At 44.3% G+C, this 16,207-nt stretch overlaps 1 pseudogene; it reads left to right on the top strand.

Annotated features, from left to right (window-relative positions):
* The first annotated feature begins 14,937 nt into the window (after positions 1-14,937).
* Positions 14,938-15,555, top strand: LOC108590647 (dehydrodolichyl diphosphate synthase complex subunit NUS1 pseudogene; annotated as a pseudogene).
* The last annotated feature ends 652 nt before the right edge of the window (positions 15,556-16,207 follow it).

Below are 16,207 nucleotides of genomic sequence, written 5' to 3'. Positions count from 1 at the left end.
TGTGAGCTACTGTGCCCAGCCTGCAGCTCTATTCGTATGCTTTTCTGCATTCGATGTGTTTTCATTACAAGGCTGAGTAGTAACAGTGCAGTCTTTTTTGAAGACATAAAATGTCAATTAAGCTCAACACATGTGGTCCCAGCAATGCTCATTACCAAGTTGAAATGATAATATTAACAGTAATGACCAAGTTTGTGCACCCACAGTCAAAAACGACCACTTACTGCTGCTGCCTGACCAATGCCGATTGTAAAATGCCAAAAATTGTAAGAAGCATCAGGATTCTGAGATGTTAGTCAAAAAAGATGTCTATTTTTGGCTGGGAATGGTAGCTTACACCTGTTGTCCCAGCTACTTTGGAGGCTGAGGCAGGAGGATCCCACTGAGCCCAGGAGTTCGAGGCTGCAGTGAGCTGTGATTTTGTTACTGTACTATAGCCCAGGAGACAGTGGAACTCTGTCTCCAACAAAAAAAGTATATTTCCCACTAGAATTCCTGAAATCAGTACTGTACTTAGCACCGCCATTTTGGAGTGTCATGATGGCTGAATTACATAGTCACATATATATATAAATTTTATTTATGCATATAAATATATATACATATATATCAAGATATATATAGAGAGACACAGTCTTGCACTGTTGCCCAGGCTGTAATGCAGTGGCACGATCTCAGCTCACAGTAACCTCCTCCTCCTGGGTTCAAGTGATTCTCCTGTCTCAGCCTCCTGAGTAGCTGGGACTACAGGCGTGCCACCACACTCGGCTAATTAAATAAATAAATATATATATATGTATGTATGTATTTTTAGTAGAGACAGGGTTTCACCATATTGGCAAAGTTGGTCTTGAACTCCTGACCTCAAGTGGTCCACCTGCCTTGGCCTCCCAAAGTGCTGGGATTACAGGTGTGAACCATTGTACCTGGTTGACTTCTATATATTTTCTCTGCTTTTGGTTAAACAGTCACTTAGCAAGCATGTACTGAAACCTTATTATGTACAGGTGCTGTGCAAAGGGCCGTCTGGACTTGTGGTCAGCATGCAGTGAAATAAAGTCGAGTGCTCTGGGAGTGCTGGATGAACATGTTTGGAAACCCCCAAGCATCGTGTCGATATGTGCAGAAAGCTAACGTGTTGAAGATAGAAGACGATCAGGGAGTCACAAGAACACCTGGAGGCCAGGTGCGGTGGCTCACGTCTGTAATCCCAGCACTTTTGGGAGGCTGAGGTGGGCAGATCACTTGAGGTCAGGAGTTCGAGATGAGCCTGGTCAACATGATGAAATCCTATTTCTACTAAAAATACAAAAATTAGCCATGGGTGGTGACACACACCTGTAATCCCAGCTACTCAGAAAGCTGAGGCAGAAGAATTGCTTGAACCCAGGAGGTGGAGGTTGCAGTGAGCTGAGATCACGCCACCGCACTCTGGCATAGGTGACAGAACGAGACTCTGTCTCAATTAAAAAAAAGAAAGAAAGAAAGAAACAGCTGGAAACAAAAGAGAGGAGACAGCGGGGAGAACATGGAAAAGAAGAAAGCCCTAAAGAAAAAGGAAAAGGACTGGATATGGAATGAGAACTGATGTCTAGTTCTGTACTTTTCCAAGTCAACATGTGGCCAGGATTTCCTTCCAGTATCTTCTTTTTGAACATTTTAAAGAATTGTTGAGGTCTTTTGAGTCGACTCCCTTATTTCATTAAGAAGGATGCTGAAGGCAGGTGGGTGAGGTGACTTATTTGGAAATACGGCTTCTGGAGGTCTAAGGGTGATTTCTCTTATTTCTTTCTGATTTTCTATATTGGTAATTGTTGTATAATGCATTCTCTTTGTAACGGTAATAGCTAATCTATAGACAGAAATGTCTATTAAGCAATATTACTTTTCCTCAGGGAGGAGCCTGATAATATCTAATGAAGTCCATGGCTTTTAGGAAAGAACCAGAAAAAAAAACCCTTTATATTAGCAACAAAAATATCTTTCAGGCAGGACAGAGTAGAAGGAAGAAGCACAGATACCAGATAAGGAATGTGTGCTTGGTTGTTTTCTATAAATAGTCTTGTGGATAAGTGGGCAAAAGACACGAACTTTCCATTAAAAGAATATTTTTAAAGCTGTTAATTATAGTAAAAGTGTTGTTCTAGGACAATAATACACACATATAATACATCTTTACTTATAAAATATGTATATTACATTTATACTTTATACAAATAAATAAATATATATTTCATCTTTAAATGTCTAGAAATAAATGCAAAAGCATACACATGGCCAAAAATAGCCATGATGAGTGATTTAAAAGTCTAGAAATCCTACTGGAAACCACTTTCCAGGAAAGGCATCTGATAAATTCTAAACTTGCCTTGCTGATAATTTCATCTCCCAGAGGCCGAGCGATTGGAAGTCAACAGTGGCGGTGAAAGACAGAGACCTTTGGGAGATGAGGTGATGCTATCCCTGGGGGAATGCATGATGCCTGCAACAAGGTTTTATAAATGGGCTGGAGGAAATTTCACCCAAATAGAAAGGAGGATGAAGATTTAGGAGTACGTCACAGACACCACAAGCTGGAAGAGCTGCGAGTCTCCCATAGCGATCTGCAGACCCAGGGCGCTCCCTCCAATCCTCTGGGCTGCCCGGTTTCACATCTCTTCTCCTAAACGCCAGGGATTCAGGTTCAAGTGAGATGCTCCCAGGAGGAGCTCCCAGGGGAAACTGGTGAAGGGGTGTGGGAATGGGGAGCTCGGGAGTGTGAATGAGACCTCAGGGTGCCAGCTGCCTCAAGCAATGGAGTTGGACCTTTTCACTTGCACACCAGACAGCCAAGGGCCACAGCCACGGGTAGGGGTGGGGCTGGAGGTTATGGGGAGGAGAGAAAATTCCTGGGGGCTTCAAGCTCTCCATATGGGTGGGATACCTGCAACATGAGAAGGCAATCCTCAGAAAGTCTACTGGTGAGGGCCATGAATAACAGAGTTTGTGGAAACTGGGCTGTGAGCACACACCGAGCTGGTGAAAGGGATTGAAGGGGATCTGGGAAGGGCAGCCGCCCTGTCTGCTAGGGCAACACTGCTCCCTTCTCCACACTTGCTTTGTTTTGCTCTGTCTCTGAAAACCAGCTTCCTCTGCCACCCTCATGTATCTGGGGTTTTCTTGAGGGGGCGATGGGGGATAGAGTCTCACTCTGTCACCCAAGCTGGAAGGCACTGGTGCAGTCTCGGTTCATATCTAATGAAGTCCATGGCTTTTAGGAAAGAACCAAAAAAATATAAAAATTAGCTGGGCCACCATGCCCAGCTAATTTTTGTGTTTTTAGTAGAGAGAAGGTTTCTTATGTGAATTCCTTGAAGAGCTAGACTGATAGACTTGGAGTCAAGGTACCATATTCCGAGGAGGGAAAACCTATGGGCTTGATTGAACCAGTGGTCTTTGCCCCAGTTCAGCTGCCTACTGTAACCAAGAAGCCAAAAGTAGTCGCTAGGGCAACCATTGAGCCATCGAGTGCAGGGTGTGTGTGTGTATGTGTTGCTGTATCTGGGCAGAGGACTGGGCAAACAACAGGTTCCCAGAAAGCGCCAGGATAGGCCTGGCCTGGCCCACTTGGAGTTGGATCCCCTGCTCTGGGCTCAGCCAAGCAGATGTCAAACATGTCCAGGGGTGAGAACCAGATCTCACTCCCAAGCTTAGTTGACTCAAGAGGCATGAAGGCTTCACAAAAGCCAAATTCTAAAGCAATGACAAGCGATGATCTTTTTTGAGAAATAAATGGGAAGATGTCTAAAGACAGCAGGGTCATGAATGGGTGACACTGCCAAGGACAGATGATTAGCAATTGTGTCCACAGACAGAAGGAGGGACACAGAATCAAGTAAACGATAGTTATGGAACTGAACAAATAGTCCCAGGAACCCAAAGAACAAAATATTCAAGAGCTTATAAAAGTAGATATATTTGAGGCTGGGCACAGTGGTTCACACCTGTAATCCCAGCACTTTGGGAAGCTGAGGCATGTAGATCACAAGGTCAAGAGATCGAGACCATCCTGGCCAACATGGCGAAACACTGTCTCCACAAAAAATACAAAAATTAGCTAGGTGTGGTGGTGAGCGCTTGTAGTCCCAGCTACTTGGGAGGCTGAGGCAGGAGAATCGCTTGAACCCAGGAGGCGGAGGTTACAGTGAGCCGAGATCGTGCCACTACACTCCAGCCTGGGTGACAATTGGAGCCTCCATCTCAAAAATAATAATAAATAGATGTACTTGAATCAGAAGAATAATAAAGAGGTAACTCGCTGCTTACACCTGGGGATTGCGTTCAGTGGTGAGCGTGGGAAAGCTGGCCCTACCAAGCATGTCGCGAAGTGGAAAAAGCAGGTTTAAACAGTGGAATGTTTGGTGTACATGATTACACTTCTCTCTATCCATTAGAAAGGAAGGTGTCTGGGTTTATTGGCAGTTTTTTCTTCTCTTGGCCACCTTTTCTCTATTTTTTTAAAAAGACTTCCAAGCTTTAAAGCAAGCCAATAGATTCTCCCTCTTGGGAATATGGAACTGGGACCCAAATTCTAACAGTCTGTCTCTTCCAGGAACTTACGTGAGTAGAAATTTCCACTGTTTGTATATTGAGAATAAAGTTAGGCAATGAGAGAAAATGTAGGACTATTTTGTTTCAATTTAGTTTTTTCAAATAAAAATTTTCCAACTGGAATGAAGAGAACACATCTCCTTAAGAGGGCATAAAGTCCTAGATAGAGTTCACAGAGAAGAGCTAGATGATTTATATATTTATTTATTTATTTTAATTGTTCTTTAGGTTCTGGGGTACATGTGCAGATCATGCAGGATTATTGCATAGGTGCACACATGGCAATGTGGTTTGCTGCCTTCATCCCCCCATCACCTACATCTGGCATTTCTCTCCATGTTATCCCTCCTCGACCTCCCCCCTCCACCCCACTGTCCCTCCCTTGGCACTTCTCAAACAGACCCAGTAGTGCTCCCCTCTCTGTATCCCTGTGTTCTCATTGTTCAATATCCACCTATGAGTGAGAACATGAGGTGTTTGATTTTCTGTTCTTGTATCAGTTTGCTGAGAATGATGGTTTCTAGATTCATCCATGTCCCTACAAAGGACATGAATTCATTGTGTTTTTTGGCTGCATAGTATTCCATGGTGAATATGTGCCACATTTTCCTTGTCCAGTCTATTGTCGATAGGCATTTGGGTTGGTTCCAGGTCTTTGCTATTGTAAACAATGCCACTATGAATATATGTGTGCATGTGTCTTTATAACAGAATGATTTATAATCCTTTGGGCATATACCCAGTAATGGGATTGCTGGGTCAAAGAGAGCTAGATGAATTTAAATGAAACCAGGCGCTGTGGCTCACACCTATAATCCCAGCAATTTGGGAGGCCAAGGTGGACAGATCAGTTGAGGTCAAGACCAGCCTGGCCAACATAGTGAAACCCTGTCTCTACAAAAAATACAAAAATAAGCCAAGTATGGTGGCACGTGCCTGAAATCTCAGCTACTCAGGAGGCCGAGACACGAGAATCACTTGAACCTGGGAGGCGGAGGTTACAGTGAGCCGATATCTCGCCACTGCACTCCAGCCTGAGCAAGGCCTTATCTCAAAAAAATGAATAAAACAAATAAAAATTGATGTGTTAAATGAGTTTAAGACTCCAGACACAAGCAGATTATACCCCAGAATTCTGCAAAAACTTTAAAATTGGCCAGATGTAGAGGCTCACACCTGTAATCCCAGCACTTTGGGAGGCTGTGGCGGGCAGATCTCAACGTCAGGAGATCAAGGCCATCCTGGCTAACACATGGTGAAACCCTGTCTCTACTAAAATACAAAAACATGAGCTGGACATGGTGGCACATGCCTGTAATTCCATCTACTCAGAAGGCTGAGGCAGGGGAATCGCTTGAACCTAGGAGGCGGAGGTTGTAGTGAGCTGAGACCGTTCCACTGCACTTCAGCCTGGGTGACAGAGCAAGACTCCATCTCAAAAAAAAAAAAAAAAAAAAAAAACACCTTTAAAATCATGTCTCTGGAACCACTGCTAGTAAACTAGACAAACTCAGGAAAGCTCCAAAGGGTGAAAGCTGTGAATAGATGGTAAAGAGGCAGAAGCTGCCTTAAATGAGAGCTGTTTGGAATGGCCCTGGGAGGCAGCTGTTTCTGGGGTCAGACCCGTTCAAGTAGGAGGGGTGACTGCCGTGGGAGGGGTGTCGTGATGTTCGTCTTCCATGAATAGAAAGTGGGACGAGATCAGGATTCTCAAGGAAAGAGTGGGGCTCATCAGTGGACCACAAAGTTCCCCTAATGGACCTAAAACCGATTTAAAAACTCTCATCCCCTCTTTTATTATTATCACTGTTATGAGAGACAGAGTTTCACTCTCACCCAGGCTGCAGTGCAGTGGCATGATCATAGCTCACAGAAACCTTGAACTGCTGGGCTCAAGCAATCAATCCTCCCATCTCAGCCTCCCAAGTAGCTGAGACTACGGGTGTGAGCCACCACGCTAGGCCATTTTTCGTTTTATGTTTTGTGGAGGCAGTGTCTCACTATGTTAGTGGCTAGTCTTGAACTCTCGGCCTCAATCAATCCTCCCAGCAAGGCCTTCAAAGCACTGGGATTACAGGTATGACCCACTGCACCCAGCCTTCTTTTGATTTTTTTTTTTTTTTTTTTGAGACGGAGTCTCACTCTGTAGCCCAGGCTGGAGTATAACAGCGCTCTCTCGGCTAGCTGCAACCTCCACCTCCTGGGTTCAAGCAATTCTTCTGCCTCAGTCTTCAGAGTACCTGGGATTACAGATGCGTGTCACTATGCCCGACTAATTTTTGTATTTTTAGTGAAGACAGGGTTTCTCCATGTTGGTCAGGCTGGTCTTGAACTCCTGATCTCAGGTGATCCACCCTCCTTGACCTCCCAAAGTGGTGGGATTACAGGCGTGAGCCACCTCACTCGGTGCCCCCTCTCCTGATTCTTATATGTGATTAATGCATAAGCCATTGCGTTTTCACTTTACAAACAGTCAGGATCACTTACAATCTATGTGACAGGACTGTTTCTTGGAATATTTTTCCAACACTTCTCTCTATCCCAAAATAGGCAGGACCTGTGTGCTCCCCACATCCCCCACTTGCCCTGTGCCTCAGAGGAAGTTGGGAGCTACTCTGATAAAGTGAAATTACTTTAAAATGTTTTTTTTGAGGGCTTTATTTTTCTAAAATTGAAGCTCTTGAAGGAGATAATGTGATCCTCTTTTGAGGATACCAATGAGAGGAGCATTTTGTCTTTGAGGCAGTAAAAGGCAGCAGGAGGGAGTCCTTCCAGCTGGTGGGCATTGCTCTCTGCTTCTCCCAGAGGGAGTGTGAAGATTTCAGAGGGGCTTACTCTGTGAGCTGGGCCCCAACCACAGGGCTCCCAGCCTCAAGGAAGCAGAGACCAGCCAGACAGAAAGAGACCTTGGTGGTTTTAAAAATCAAAGATAAGGCTGAGTATGGTGGCTTGGCCTGTAATCCCAACACTTTGGGAGGCCAAAGGGGGAGATCAGGAGTTCGAGACCAGCCTGTCCAACAAGGTAAAATCCGTCTTTACAAAAAATACAAAAATTAGCTGGGTATGGTGGTGCGTACCTGTCATCTCAGCTACTTGGGAGGCTGAGGCAGGAGAATTGCTTGAAACTGGGAGGTAGAGGTTGCAGTGAGCCAAGATTGCACCACTGTACTCCAGCCTGGGTGACAGAACAACACTCCATCTCAAAATAAATAAATAAAAATAAAATAAAATAAAATAAAAAATTAGCCAGACACAGTGGCATGTACCTCTAGTCCCAGCTACTCAAGAGGCTGGGATGGGAGGAATGCTTATGACTGTACTGCTTTACTCCAGCCTGGGTGAGAGAAAGAGACCCCGTCTAAAACAAAAAGGAGAGAATGAAGATAAAGAGAACACAAAACATAGGGTGGCATCTTGCCTGTTTGGGCACCACGGAGAACTTCCCACTTCTGTCAAGGGCCTGGGAAGAGAAGAGACCTCAACACCAATGACAATGTATTTTTCTCCCAGCCTCAGAGGCTGGAGAGTTGACAGATTCAGTTTGATATAATGAAAACAAATAAATTGGTACTTTATGTACACTTTGAGTTTGTGAGTCAAGATTTGTACCTTCCACAGGTACTAAGCAGGCTATAGTTACTGGTACTAGGGTTAGAAGTGACGAATTCATGCCTCGAATCCCAGCACTTTGGCAGGCTGAGGTGGGTGGATCACAAGATCAGGAGATTGAGATCATCCTGACCAACATGTTGAAACCCCAGCTCTACCAAAAATGCAGTGTTACCTGGGCATGGTGGCACACACCTGTAGTGCCAGCTACTGAGGAGGCTGAGGCAGGGAAATCTCTTGAACCCGGAGGTGGAGGTTGCAGTGAGCCAAGATTGCACCATTGCACTCCAGCCTGGAGACACAGAGCGAGACTCTATCTCAAAAAAAAAAAAAAAAAAAAAAAAACAAAGAGGGGGAATGATCCAAGATGGCTGATCGCTAACATCTCGGGATTGCAGCTCCCAGTGAAAGTGCAGAGAACAAGAGGACGCCACACTTTCAGACAAATTTTGGTCACTCACAGAGCAGAAGATTCCCAGTGGAGGAGCTGCACGGGTTGCCAGCGCGACTCTTGTGGCCGGCGCAGCAGTTTTACCGGCACCTCGGCACAGCAGCTCTCAGTGCAGAGTAAACGGGACTAGTTCCCCTTCTGACCAAGGTTTGGAGGAGCCACATGTGTCGCCAGCGTCTCTTGTGGCTGGCGCAGCAGTTGTGCCGGCACCTTGGCGCAGCAGCTCTTAGTGCAGAGTAAATGGGACTGGTTCCCCTTCTGACTGAGGTTTGGAGCTCCGGGAAGGCAGAGTCGCCTATTACGGACTCAAGAAGAAAGCCAGACTGGAGATTACTGAGCAGAAAAGCACCATCAGTCTTAACGCCGCTGTTTTGGCCAGCACAGTGGGTTGCTCGTATTTCGGCCCTGGGAATTAACAACTTGGATGTCCACTCAGAGACCTAATTTGAAAGTTGGTAATTACAAAGACGACAGGTGGATAAATTTACAATGATGAGAAGAAACCAGCATGAAAAGGTTGAGAATACTCAAAATCAGAACGCCTCTCCCTCTAAAGAGGATCACATTTCCTCATCAACAAGGGAACAAGACTTGATGGAGAACGAGCACATCCCATTAACAGAATCAGGCTTCAGAAGATGGATAATAAGAAACTTCTGTGAGTTAAAAGAACACGTTGTAGCCCAATGTAAAGAAACTAAGAACTTTGAAAAAAGGTTTGACAAAATCCTAACGAGAATAGACAACTTAGAGAGGAATATAAGTGAATTAATGGAACTGAAGAATACAATACAGGAACTCTGAGAAGTATGCACAGGTTTAAACACTCGAATTGTTCAAGCAGAAGAAAGGATATCAGAGGTTGAAGTCCAACTCAATGAAATAAAACGAGAAGACAAGATTAGAGAAAAAAGAAATGAGCAAAGTCTCCAAGAAATGTGGAACTATGTGAAAAGACCAAATTTACGTTTGATAGGTGTACCTGAACGCGACGGAGAGAATGAATCCAAGCTGGAAAATACTTTTCAGGATATTATCCAGGAAAATTTTCCCAATCTAGCAAAGAAGGACAATATTCAACGCCAGGTAATACAGAGAACACCACAAAGATATTCCTCAAGAAGAGCAACCCCAAGGCACATAATCGTTAGATTCACCAGGGTTGAAACGAAGGAGAAAATACTAAGGGCAGCCAGAGAGAAAGGTCAGGTTACCCACAAAGGCAAGCCTATCAGACTTACAGCAGATCTCTCAGCAGAAACTCTACAAGCCAGAAGAGAGTGGGGGCCAATATTCAACATCCTCAAAGAACAGAACCTTCATCCCAGAATTTCATATCCAGCCAAACTAAGCTTCACAACTGAAGGAAAAATAAAATCTTTTATGAACAAGCAAGTACTCAGAGATTTTATTACCACCAGGCCTGCTTTACAAGAGCTTCTGAAAAAAGCATTACACACAGAAAGAAACAACCAGTATTAGCCTTTCTAAAAATATACCAAAAAGTAAAGAGCATCAACATAAAGAAGAATTTACATCAAAGAATGGATAAAACAGCCAGTTAACATCAAATGGCAGTAACCCTAAATTTAAATTGACTAAATCCCCCAATCAAAAGACACAGTCAAAACCCAATGGTATGTTACATCCAGACCCATTTCACATGCAAGGATACACAAAGACTCAAAACAAAGGGATGGAGAAAGATTTACCAACCAAATGGAGAAGAAAAATAAATAAAAAGCAGGAGCTGCAATTCTCGTAATCTGATAAAATAGATTTTAAAGCAACAAAAATATAGTGGTAAAAGGATCAATGCAACAACAAGAGCTAACGATTCTAACACCCAGATACATAGAGAGTTAGATTCAATGAGACAGAAAATTAATAAGGATATCAAGGACTCAAACTCAGATTTGGAACAAGTAAACTTAATAAATATTTATAGAGCTCTCCACTTTAAATACACAAAATATACATTCTTGTCAATACCACATCACACCTACTCATAGGTTTAAATGAAACATTGATTGGCCATTATTAATACCCATTTTTTTTTAGAATAAAGCAACATTTCCATTATCTCTCCCTTTTTCTTCCTCTTTCTTCCTCTCCTTCACTCCTTTTTTTTTCTTTCCTTCTCTCAAAAAAAGAAAAAAAAAAGGAATCAACTTGTAGACCTCTAGATCCAGGTCGGCAATGTCTCTCTCATTGCCTGATTTCCTTCCTTCCCTTCTTTCCCTCCCTTCCTTCCTCCCTCCCTTCCTCCCTCCCCCCTCCCTCCCTGCCTTCCTCCCTTCCTTCCTCCCTCCCTTCCTCCTTTCCTCCCTTCCTGCCTTCCTCCCTTCCTCCCTTCCTCCTTTCCTCCCTTCCTAAAAAAAAATATGACTAGAATTAACACAGAGGATTCTAAGTTGGGGTGCTTTGCAGAAGTCTAACTGGTTGTTTGAAGTTCTTGGTGGCTTGGCTGCCCTTGCGCGTGCTTGGATTGCTGGTCTCCTGCAGTCTGGGGGAGGGATGGTATTTGCCTGGACATTAATGATGCTGTCTCCAATTGCTGCTATTCCAGTCCTGCTTCATTTTGCTAACTAATGCTCAGTTTAGCATCATTTCAATTTAGTTCTTCATGGGTTCCAATGACTACTAATTTCCATTATTGTCACTGTTTATTTTATGCTCAAATTGCCCCCATGTTTGACCACTGGGGACTCCTTCAAGTTGGTTCCACTGTCTTTTTGGTATTTCTCCATCAGCCTTGGAGCTACTGTCTTTTATCTAATGTGTTCCAGGGTCATTTTGTACTTTCCCTGCCTCAGTCCTAGAGCCAGCCATTTCTACAAAGAGCCCTGGTTTCTCTTAGTAGAGAATGATATTTAGAAACCAAGATCCCAGTTCTACATGTGCTCATTCTTCCTAATGTGTCATTGCTTTTGGGCCCTTTCAGCAACTAGAGCTAGGAAATGGTGTGTGTGCGTGTGTACATACACACATAAACATATATACATAGATCTGTCTCTCTGTTAATCCATAGAAAACCATGAGTTCATACATGTACAACCAATCCCAACACCACAGGGTACATTCTAGTCTTCACTCTGTCCATACTTATCATGCCCTTTTACAAGAGCAAGAAGTCTAGTTCTCATTATGCTAAATATACACTATTCATCTGCTAGAGACTTGAGGACACAGAAAATAGTTCAAGAATTAACTTTTATCACTGCGAGAAGTAAATCTACCTAGAGTTAACTATTTCTTTATAGCTGTTTTTTTAAGGTAAAATTTACATTTACACATACACATATATAGAGAGAGACAGAGAGAGAGCATGCACATACAATTGTATATATGTATATGCTCTCTCTATATATATAAATAGATAAAGAAATAAAGAGAGCATACAATTCAATGAATTTTGATGAATGCATAAACCATACAATCCACATACTTATTAAAATGTGGACAATGCCTATCATCTCAGAAAGTTATCTCATACTTCTTCGCAGTTAATCCCTGTACCCTACCAGAGACAGTCACTGGTCTAATCACCTCCCCTTCCATGGATTAGTTTTGCCTGCTCTTTTTTTTTTTTTTTGAGACAGAGTTCTTGCTCTGTCACCTAGGTTAGAGTGCATGCAGTGGCACCATCTTGGCTCACTCAACCTCTGCCTCCCGGGTTCAAGCAATTCTCCTACCTCAGTCTCCTGAGTAGCTGGGACTGCAGGTACGCACCACCATGCCGAGCTAATTTTTTGTATTTTTAGTAGTGGTGGGGTTTTGCCATGTTGATCAGGCTGGTCTTGAACTCCCGACATCAGGTGATTTGCCTGCTTTGGCCTCCCAAAGTGCTGGGATTACAAATATGAGCCATCATGCTCGGCCTGCTCTTTTTTTGAAACAGAGTTTTGCTCTGTTACCCAGCCTGGAGTGCAATAGTGCAATCTTGGCTCACTGCAGCCTCAGCCTCTGTGACTCAAGCAATCCCCCAACCTGAGCCTCCCGAGTAACTGGGACTACAGGTGTACACCGCCATGCCCAGCTAATTTTTGTATTTTTTTGTAGAGATGAGGTTTCACAGTGTTGGCCAGGCTGGTCTTGAATTCCTGAGCTCAGGTGACCTGCCTGCCTCAACCTCCCAAAATGCTGGGATTACAGGTGTGAGCCACTATGCCCTACCTGCCTGTTCTTTAACTTCATATAAGTGGAATCTTTGAGGCCAGGTACAGTGGTCAAAAAAAGTCTAGTGTTCTTGTCCCATCTCAGAGCAATAGCAAGATTTCTGGTACTAGGATGAAAAAATGTCTTCTTTGGAGACTGCTACAAGCTTAATAAATAAAGGTGGAGTTGTTTCATGCTTGATTTTTTTTTCAAGACAGAGTCTCACTCTGTTGCTCAGGCTAGAGTTCAGTGGCAGGATCTCAGCTCACTGCAACATCTGCCTACTGGGTTCAAGCAATTCTCCTCCCTCAGCCTCTGGAGTAGCTGGGACTACAGACACATGCCACCGTGCCCAGCTAATTTTTTTTCTTTTTTTTTTTTTTTGGAGATGAAGTCTTGCTCTGCCTTCACGCTGGAGTTCAGTGGCACAACCTTTGCTCACTGCATCCTCTGCCTCCTGGGTTCAAGCAATTCCTCTGCTTCAGCCTCCTGAGTAGCTGGGACTATGGATGCTCTCCATCATGCCTGACTAATTTTCTATATTTTAGTAGACAGGGTTTCACCATGTTGGCCAGGATGGTCTCAATCTCCTGACCTTGTGATCTGCCTGCCTCAGCCTCCCAACGTGCTGGAATTACAGGCATGAGCACCACGCCTGGCCAATTTTTGTATTTTTTTTGTGGAGATGGGGTTTCCCCATGTTGGCCAGGCTGGTCTCAAACTCCTAACCTCAGATAATCCACCCACCTCATTCTCCCAAAGTGCTGTGGTTGCAGGTGGGAGCCACTGTGCCCAGCCTATGCTTGATGTTTTAAGTAGAGTTTTACCCTTCCTATTCCTTCCGGAAAACTACTAGGCATTAGGCTTCTATACCTCAGGAACAGATCAGCCAGGGGCCAACTGGATTTACTGGTTCAGAAATCTCACTGTCCCTGATGTCCATGCTGTGTGGGGTGAGGACACTGGGCCTCTCACTTAACCTGCAAATGAGCAGCACATGTGCTGTAGAGGCCTCTGGTCTCCTGTGCAGTGATTCAGCAAAGCAGAAATGTGAAGCTGGCCGAAGAGCAGGGAGGGGAGGCCAGCTGTGTCCTGACGTGGGTGTGAGCTGGGTATACAAAAGATAGCCCTAAAATGCCAATTAAGGGAGCACTGGATTCGTTCCCCAGGGTTGGCCAGTGTTAAATACTAGAGCTGACCCCTGTGCTACCTTTGCAGATGCTCATCCTTCTGTGCAATCCCAATCAAAATTCCAGCAGGCTTTTTCACAGAACTTGACAAGCACCCCGACATCTTTTTTTTTTAGACAGAGTCTCACTCAGTCACCCAGTCTGGAGTATGGTAGGGCAATCTCCGCCACTGCAACCTCTGCCTCCCAGGTTCAAGCAATTCTCCCGTCTCACCCTCCTGAGTAGCTGAGACTATGGGTGTGCACCACCAGACCAGGCTAATTTTTGTATTTTTAGTAGAGATGGGATTTTACCATGTTGCCCAGGCTGCTCTTGAACTCCTGGCCTCAGTGGTTTACAAAGCAATGTTTACAAAGGGATTACAGGTGTGAGCCACGGCCCCCAGCCAACAAGCCACTGTTGAAATTCATATAGAAATGCAAAGGACCTTGAATAGCCAAAGCAATTTTGAAAAAGGACAAAGCTGGAGGGCTACTACAACTTGATTTCCAGACTTATTAAATCCTGCAGTTGGGGGCCAGGTACCGTGGGGGCCTGCAGTTGGGGGCCACCTGCAGTGGTTCACGCCTGTAATGCCAGCACTTTGGGAGGCTGAGATGGGTAATCACCTGAGGTCAGGAGTTCAAGACCAGCCTGGCCAACATGGTGAAACCCTGTCTCTAGTAAAAATATAAAAGTTAGCCAGGCATGATGGTGGGTGCCTGTAATCCCAGCTACTCAGGAGGCTGAGACAGGAGAATCGCTTGAACCCGGGAGGTAGAGGTTGCAGTGAGCCAAGATTGTGCCATTGCACTCAAACCTGGGCAACAAGACTGAAACTTCTTTAAAAACAAAAAAATCCTGCAGTCGTCAAGACCATGTGAGATTGGTATAAAGATGGCCAAACAGACCAGTAGAACAGAGTAGAGTGTCCAGAAATAGACCACACCTATATGAACAATGATTTTCAACAAAGATTCAGAAAACAATTTAGATGTGCACGTGGGCCAGGTGATCAGCGCAGGGGAACAGGAGCCCAGCTTCTCAGACATCGCCCGCCTCGTGGAGTGGTGTGTGGCTGTGGGCATCTCCTACATTTGCGTCTATGACTACCAAGGTCTTTTCAAAAGAAATAATTCCAGGTTGATAAAGTTTTAAAGCCAGCAAGAAGTCTGGGCCTAGATTGTTCAAAGTACTCACCGGAGTTTGCAAATAGCAATGACAAAGATCATCAAGTTCTAAATTGCCATTAGGTGCTAACAGTGCTGTCCCAGTAGATGGAAAAGCAGATATTCTGAGAGCTGCTCAGGACTTTTGCCAGTTAGTAGCCCAGAAGCAAAAGCAACCTACAGATTTGGATGTAGCTACGTTAGGCTGCTTACTTAGAATGGTTCTCCTGATCCTGATATAGTATTGGAGTTTGGTCCTACGGACAGCACATTAGGCTTTCCCGGGTGCATCAGATTGACTGAGATTGTCTCTTTGCCTTCCCACTTAAACATCGGTTAGGAGGACTTTTTCTCTGCCCTTCATCAATATCCAACCTGTGAACAGCCTGTGGAAAGCAGTGTAATTTGATTGTAGGCTTTTAGAGAAAACAACCCACGTGATTCTGATATTTACAAAGCACCTATGAAACCCTGTACACACCTAGTTCATAATCCTCATAATGTATCAATAAACACAAGTGTCTTACTTGAGAGAGTGTGTTTCTATGTGTCTGTGTGTGCACGTGTGAGTGCACACATGTGCACATTTGTACGTATGGAAATAAACTTATACATGGGGATGTATTGGGAAGGAAATACATAGACCTACAACTTTGAGCAAATAGCAGTGATGTTTTAGGAACTGAAATGTCACACTTAAACCCTTCAGCCCCAATGATTTCTCTGTTTTTGTGGGGAGAAGAGGGCCTGATTAGAGCTGTCTGGAACACACCTCTGGTGGGAGGGGAATAACTTTTGTTCAGTCCTTCTTAGTGACCAAACTTTAATTTTTTTTTTTTTTTTTTTGAGACAGAGTCTCGCTCTGTTGCCAGGCTAAAGTGCAGTGGCATGACCTCAGCTCACTACAACCTCCAACTCCCTGATTCAAGCTATTCTCCTGCCTCAGCCTCCCAAGTAGCTGGGATTACAGGCGCCTGCCACCGTGCCCAGCTAATTTTTGTATTTTGTAGAGACGGGGTTTCACCGTGTTGGACAGGATGGTCTCAATCTCCTGACCTCAT

This window comes from Callithrix jacchus, chromosome 1 (assembly GCF_049354715.1).
Source record: "Callithrix jacchus isolate 240 chromosome 1, calJac240_pri, whole genome shotgun sequence".
NCBI lineage: Eukaryota > Metazoa > Chordata > Mammalia > Primates > Cebidae > Callithrix > Callithrix jacchus.
The sequence above is the reverse complement of the archived record's forward strand: the minus strand, read 5'-3'. Positions and strand labels throughout refer to the sequence as shown.